Source organism: Schistocerca nitens, chromosome 2 (assembly GCF_023898315.1).
Source record: "Schistocerca nitens isolate TAMUIC-IGC-003100 chromosome 2, iqSchNite1.1, whole genome shotgun sequence".
Lineage (NCBI taxonomy): Eukaryota > Metazoa > Arthropoda > Insecta > Orthoptera > Acrididae > Schistocerca > Schistocerca nitens.
Genome location: NC_064615.1, coordinates 381,299,102 through 381,305,185, shown reverse-complemented (window position 1 = coordinate 381,305,185; position 6,084 = coordinate 381,299,102).

The following is a 6,084-nucleotide window of genomic DNA, read 5'->3' as shown; positions in this document are numbered from 1 at the left end:
CTTGTCAATAAAGTGATCTTGTGTTGGCGGTGTTGCATTTTTTCCCGACAGTCTATGTATATTAAACAACAGATATATAGGCTCTATTTATGTAATCTGAAATTGAAACAATTAAATAAAAGTATCCCTGTTTACTGCACCAAATCATAAATAATAACGAATCTACAATCTTTCCGCGTTTCTGTGAGTAATACGTAAAGAAAAGTAAAACCTGTAGCGCACTCTGGGGGCAGTTATGTGTGCAAAAGTGCTCCCTTAACACAAGAGCGGGGGCTGGATGTCTGACATCGTGCCTAAGTCATAAGTAATTAGTTTTCCCGCGCCGGTCGCTGTTCTCTCTTTGCGCTGCCTGCTTCGATGTGTCCTATGATAAGTAGATCTAACAGGGTGCGGAGCTATTCACCCAAACAATGCGACCCAACTTGATGTCAAACTGAAGGGTGCGTGGTACAGTGGGAGCTGTGTCCAGGAACCAAAGATCAGTCCTGTGGGTGAAGGGTTGAGCGGGACTGCTAGGCTGCGTGGAGTGTTGCTCACTGTGTGTGTAACCCCTCTGCGCTGGGCGGCTGCTGCTCCTCTCCCTCTCTGCGCAGAACACAGAACACCAGGTGCCGGTGGCCTCTTTTGTTGGCGTGGGATGTCAGCGCCAGTTGGCAAGGACGCTTCACCGCACCCATGGGTAACTGGGGCGTGTTCTGCCAGGAGGTGGTGACATCACCTGAGGCAGGTTCGCTAGGTCCAGACTGCTGAACGACTGGGTGACTGGTCCACCACTTGAGTAGCAGTGGGTCCATGGCCGAGAGGTGAGAGCTCGGGCTAGTAGACGGCGAAGGACGAGTACTGCATCCGCATCTCCGGAGTGCGGGGTGCACTTGCCGAAGAGCGCCAGATGAAATCATCGATGAGGGGGCCACCGAGGGGGATCAGTACATTGGCGACGGCGTGCTGAACCCGGCAGCTCGGGAGTGCCCTTAGCATAGGGGCGCGAGGCTGGTGGGCGAGCTGTATCAGTTCCCCCCTCTCCCCCCCCCCCCCCCCCCGCCGGATGCCAGAGGAGCCGGTACGGGGCAAGAGACGGGCTCCCAATCCTTTTTTCGCTTGGCACCAAATATGGCTGAAGAAGAGATGAGCAAATCATGTGTGCCTGCGAGGGCTTTGATGCTTTCTGTTGCCTCCCCACAAGGGGGCTCGGGTCAGACTGAGGAGAGTATCAGTGAAAGGCACACTCAGGATAACGCAGTGCCTGGAAACCAATATTAAAAATGGAAAAATAAGCCAGGCTGTGATCCTGACATTTAAGAATGAACTCGTCTCTGGGGCCATCGCTCACGCGAAGGTCGAGAGGCGAGTTGAGGAACTTAAAAAAAATAAAAAATAAAAAATAAAGGCTGCACAAGCAGTCAACCAAATCACGGGCTGATGTAGTGGCTCAAGCTGCACCCAAAAGCCAAACCACGAGAGAGACACTTGTTAAAGAGTCGGAAAGATCAGACACGGCAGTCTTTTTGAGACCCTTGTCCGGTGAAGACACTAAGAAAGTATAGGAATTATTCACGACGATGGTCAATCCTATTAACGAAAAAATAAAATTTAATAAAGTGAAAGCAACTAAAAATGTAGTGATTGTTGATGTAGCAACAGAAGAGGATAAAAACAAGATATTAAGTAACCAAAAACATATAGCTGTAAAATGCGAACCTTCTAAAAATAAAAACCCGCTTATAATCAAGTATGATATTCCAGTCACTATACACAATAATGAGTTATGTGAAACGATACTAACTCAAAATTTTGCCAATATGAATACTGAAGAGTTCAAAAATGAATTCAAATTGCGATTTAAAACAGGACCCAGAGAAAGAGATGTAGTTTACCATGTAGCCAAAGTTTCTGGTAGCATGTGGAAAAAGCTCACGTCTATGGGTAATATTTACATTGATTTCCACGCAATAAACGTGTGGGACTACTTGGTAGTACCTCGCTGTCACAGCTGTGGAGATCTGGATCATATACATAAGTACTGTGATCAGAAGCTGGCTTGCTCCGAGTGTGGAGCAGAAAATCACATAAAAAGAAACTGAACAAGATCAGGAATTTGTATCCCCTGTGCTAAGAGGGGCAAAAAAACATGTAATGCTACAGGACGAAGTTGCCCCATATATAGCATGCTGGAGCAGAGATTGGTATCAAGGACCAGTTATGGCTGAGGCTATAACAGCACCCAGGATGCCAAAAAGAAAATCCCTTTGCAAAAGGCGAAGGGATGTGGCATGGGCAGCAAAGTTTAAACAATTTTTAACCTTAGTCGCAGAAGGCAAGTCAAGAATGGTGGGAATGAAGGACGCGTGTTTACAGACAGACCCATGGGAACAAGTTGCCGCTCTCTCACCCTGCTGCCGGGGAAACAGATTGCCAGAAAATCGGGCAACATAAAACATGTGTCCTGTTGTAGCAGGCCGACCAGTGTTAGTACAAGATAACTCTGCACCAGATAACCAGTACGAGTCAGCACAGTCAGCAGCACAAACGCTGGCACAGTCCCAGGGCAACCATCACTCACATGATTGGAAGTTGATCCTGTGAGAACCTACTGTAACCTCGAACATTCCATGCAGTTGTCCCTCCTGGAAGAGCCGGCTGTCCTGACCACAGCACTGCAACACGTGGTGCATGTACAGCACAAGTATGGGCGTAAGGTCACCTTCTCGGCCATGGAGTCTGTTGATAGAATGTAGTTGAAGACTATGAATCTCCCCACCGACTTCGGCGCCCTACGTGACCTCGTAAAAAAGGTTTTTGAAAGGTGAACTGAAACTTTCGATCTAGATGAAATCTACAATCAATGATGTAGTAAGAAGTACTATAAGAAAGTAGCCACAGAAGTATTCTTGTGTGAAGGGAGATATATACATATTGACGGTAGAACATTTATATGGTTTTAACTAGGGCAATGTTTAAGATGAGTCAAGCAGAGCAGAGCAACACGCAACAGCCTTCAGCTGTTAGCACTGATGATAATGATGTAGTAAGAAGTGTCGTAGAACCGATCGCTACTGATAGCGCGATAGAACGCCCTGTAGACACGGCTGGAGATGTAATAGCAAGTACGCAACATGGATTAGATCCATTGGTCATTATCATGAGGCAGATGCAGACGTTAACTGAGACCATGAATAATATGAATACGAAATTAGCCTCAGTTACTGAAGGGCAAGAAAATCTGAAAATTGACATTAATGCGAAGTTAGCCTCAGTTACTGAGGGGCAAAATGATTTGAATACGAAATTAGCCTCAGTTACTGAAGGGCAAAATGATTTGAACGCGAAATTAGCCTCAGTTACTGAGGGCCAGGAAAATCTGAAAGCTGAGATTAAGCAGCATTTACACGACAGTTTTTCCGAATTAGAGCAGCGGATAGAGGCGAAGACAAAGGAACTTAAAGATCAGGCCGAAGAGACGGAACGAAAATTAACTGCACAAATAGAATTGGTGAAAGCTCAATGTGAGGAATCTACTCACCGCGTACGTGTAGAAATGAAGGAGTATGTGGCTATTAAGATAGATACCGTACGGGAACAGGTGGAAATGGTTCCGCAATTAGTACAAAAGCAAGATGCCATGTCATGTGCAATTGCGCAGCTTCCTGAATTGGCACGTACGCAGACGAACCTAAAGGGAAGTGTGGAACATTTGACAGAACGTCAAGACGTTATAGACCACCAAATTAATGTATTAACGGGGAAATTATCCGAAATCACATTAGAAAACAAAAGGCTAATGTGTAAAAACGTTGAGCAAAATGTTAAAGCAGCATTCCAGAGTCTATGTGGCAAACAGGAAGAGAATTTGTTTGCAAAAGGACTTGAGGAAGTGCGACAGCAGTTAGGTGCTGATTTCGAGCATTGGAAACAAGCGATAGCAGAGTCGATACGCGTTTCACAAGGCTCAGAACAAATGAATACAGGCCAGCAGCAGAAGTTGGCAGCGACTATAGAGCCAGTTACTGCACATTCGCACACGATACCGACTTGTGTAAGTAACTCAAATATTAAATTGCCACGCGCTAGTTGTTCGCGTGAAGTTTTATCTGACGGAGATTACGAAAGCCTTTGCCATGCCGAAGAAAAATGATAAAGCATCGGCAATTTCAGATTTTTAACACTGACAAAAGGGGGATCCATCCGATTGTTTTTATTCGAATTTTTAGAGGAGTGCTACCCAGAAATTGGTCGGAGTGGCAGAAGATCAGTTTCGTTACGGGGTATATACAAGGTTCGGGGGCGATCTGGGCCTCGGACATGACTTCTGTTTGCTCGACCTATGACGATTTTGAGAAAGCGTTTTTAGCAAAATTCTGGTCAGACGGGGTACAGGAACGCCTAAGGCAGGAGGTGCTCTACCCAGAGCCTTTCTCTTTTTCAAAAGGAAGCCTTAGGAAGTATTTTGAAAAATATATAAATAAAACTAGATATTGGGACAGACCTATGCCCTTGCCAGACATAATAAACATACTTAAGGCAAGATTACCAACTAACATCCGGAATCAATTAATTTACGGCAACGATAAAGACCTGGAGTCGTTCCTCACGACGTTAGATCATATAGACATTATAGAAGAGAACAACCAGAAAGCCCGTAACAACAGATTCCAATATAGGGAGATAGAACCTCCGCCAAATGGTAGGCAAGGGAACGCACAGAGATCGATAAATAGTGGAGAAACCCCTCAAAATCTCAATAATAATACCGGCAATAGTCTTGCGAGGGGCTATCCAAGGAACAACAGGAATGGGAAAAGATACAATCCCGTATGGGGGAACGAAAGGAATTTCAGACCGCAAGCCTGGAACAATAACAGTAATAGAAAGTGGAACCAACCGGGGGGAATAAACTCAAATAACCAACATCAGTGGGAACGGACATCTGCGAATCAACCGGTAATTACCGAAGTGACGGACGATGTCAACCATCAGGCGAATCAAAATCCAACAAACTTGTAAGGACCCACTCGTGCCCCGGAGGAGCGGTCAACAATTGGTTGAGGGGCAACAGGATATGTGTACCCATGCTAACGTATAATGATGGACGATTACTGGCAGATGAATTCACCGAGGACTTAGAACTCCGAGATGAGGATAAGGAACAGGTGGCAGTAGCCGAAGTGCAAGTCATTTTGGAGACTGTACCTATAGTGGCGGTTTTAGACACAGCTGCAACCACGAATGTTATTTCGGAGGCTCTATTCAACAAGATCAGAAATATAAGACGAGTACCAATTTTTCCAGTTCAAAATTGTAGAATAATAGGCGCCATTGGGGCTAGATCGGCTAATGTAAAAGTGCAGTCACTACTTAGTGTAGAAGTCGGAGATGTAGCAATATTAAGCACATTCCTTGTTGTGAAAAATTTGGTGGTAGACTGCATTATCGGAGTCGACAGCCTACGTCAATACGGATGCAGAATAGATTTTAAAACAGGAAAAATTTGGTTAAATGTAAATAAACAAGAAATTGAGTTGGACTTGTTGAAAAAGGAAAGCCTTACCAGAAATTATAATAGTGGGATCAGTGTGCAAGTAATCAGGACTGCTCAAAATTCTAAACAGCACGTGAATAATGAGTTCCAAGTCAAAGGAGATTTCGGTCAATTAGTGTATGAGAAGTTAAATGAATCCGACTGCATTACTGAAGATCAGAAGAAGCAGCTCAAAGAATTATTATTAGCGTATGAAAACGTGTTTGATGAAAGGCCAGGAGTTATTAAGGGATACATATGCCATCTCTACGTTAAGCCGCACGAAACGTATTGTAGAACTTTCTATCCTGTTCCCTGGAGGTTAAAGGCTCAAGTTCAAAAAGAAATAGATCGCATGTTGAAATGGGGTTTGATCGAACCCTCCACAAGCCCATACTGCTCCCCATTGTTGGTCGTGCCAAAAGCAAATGGAACTGTGAGACTGGTACTCGACGCCAGAGAAATAAATAAAATCATAATTCCAGTGAGAACACATCCGGAAAACATAGACGAACTTATACAACGGTTCCAGGATGTCCAATATTTGACGAGCATCGATTTGCGGAGTT